The sequence below is a fragment of the Aplysia californica genome, unplaced genomic scaffold, assembly GCF_000002075.1.
Source record: "Aplysia californica isolate F4 #8 unplaced genomic scaffold, AplCal3.0 scaffold00108, whole genome shotgun sequence".
NCBI lineage: Eukaryota > Metazoa > Mollusca > Gastropoda > Aplysiida > Aplysiidae > Aplysia > Aplysia californica.
The window spans coordinates 217,412-219,322 of record NW_004797378.1 but is presented as its reverse complement, the minus strand read 5'-3'; positions in this window follow the sequence as shown (position 1 = coordinate 219,322).

Sequence of the window (1,911 nt, the reverse complement as noted above, 5' to 3'; positions counted from 1 at the left end):
GGGCTTGGGGTAAGGTGAATGGATGAAGGGGAAGTGGTAAATACTCTTTTAGTGATCGTAAACAGTTGACTGATTGTACAGACCTTGTGTGACCACACACTTTCATAACAGTTTAGATCAAATAACATTTCACGCCGCCTGGGAAGGCCCGTGAAAGCCCTGCGAGGCGAGACTGTGGCAGCCATCTTCCTAAAATTATCAACCTTTTCACTGCTGTGTAAACGTATATGAGTCTTTTTTTATGTTTAGTGTCACATTTTTTTGAATTTGTGATTCCAGACCTTATTCGTTGGATACCATTATGAAATATTGCTTAGAATTGCCATTGACTATGTTCATGAACAGGGTAAAACGTTCCTTGACCTTAAAATGAGGTTTTCAAAACTGACCAAGTCATAGAAATGTTGTTACAGCTCTTTTGTAATTCTTGCTCAGTAGGCCGAAATGCCAAGATCCGCAACACGTATTTTATGTGTCTTAAAACATGCTTAGGGATAAAAGTCATGGCTCCAGGGATTAAATATTTCACGGTTGTACAGAGTATTGGACAGCAATACCGAAGCAAAAAAGATCTCGGTGACGTCCTTGTCTTATATTTGTTAATCAACTCTTTATCTCCATATTTTGCTTAACCGATTTCAAACTTCTCTCCTGTTACCTAGTATTTTACACAGATGATTGTTCCCTAGATCCAGATTTATTTTCTTTGAGATTTTGTGAGTGAAGACACTACCTTCTTGTTCCTATATATGATATAAGACAGCTGAGCTCATGCAATACACTATAGAAAGATACAGAGCCAAGCTGAACGCAACTTGGTGAGTATTTGAGCTTACATCCCTCCTGGTACTTGGGTCAAGAACGATTTATTATACAGAAATCCAATACATTCTCCTTTGGTTAGAACGTCTGTCATGATTACATTTCAATGGTAAGACAAACCATAACATGAGCTCTACTCGGTTAGTGGTCGTCAGGGTAACGATGTGCAGAATTCTCTCCTGTTACTTTCCCTACTGTTACCTGAGTTTTGGTAAGAGGAGGGAATAAAAAAGTAACAGCAGAGAAGGGAATGTGCTCAATAGCTTAAATGACCTCAGTTGGGGTTAGAACGTGAGCTAGTTCACGGTTAATAGAGTAAACGAAAGACGTTAAAACTAAAGGCATGTTTGTGCCTTTTCAACAAACACCTAAATTGTAATGTTTATCATTGAGTAACAAGACGGAATTGAGAGTAACACGAGAGAAAAGAAGATAGCAGGAAGGAGCGGCACATGTCAAATAGCTAAATTGACCAAAGTTCGGGTTGAAAGTGGGTCATTCACACACAAACAATAAAAAAAAAAATAGTTCGTACATGAAAGATGTGTCTGTACCTTTTCAACATAGTGATTGTATAATCTAGGTCACCCGATGAAATTGGGAGCAATAGCGAGGGAACAACAGAGCAAAATGAAATATCGATGATATTAAAAATGCAACATACTTTTGTTCTACCAAAGTCTCGAACCTTCTATGTTGAAGAGTCCTAAGTAATCCTGAGTTTGCAGATTTAGGGGTTCGAGCTTCAGCCCCAACGTTGTGTCCTTGAGAAAGACACTTTACACGAAATTTCTCATTTGGCTCTGTCCTTTCGGAGATGAACGTTAAACTCGTATGTCCACCCTTGAAATAACCTTATAAGGGCGTTAGGCCAGTACCGTTTTACCATTTTCACCGAAGAATTTTAAAAATATTGGTCATTATCTAGATCTTTTATTTAGTTGCAGATTTAGAAGTGAAATTCGCGTTGTTGCAGAGACTTAGATGTAGACTGATGTTGTTGTTGTTGTTGTTGTTATCGATCCAGCAACAGCTGAGCTCTCGCCCTTCTGTCAAATGTCATGTAGTGATAAGTGCAGGTTTGCTGCA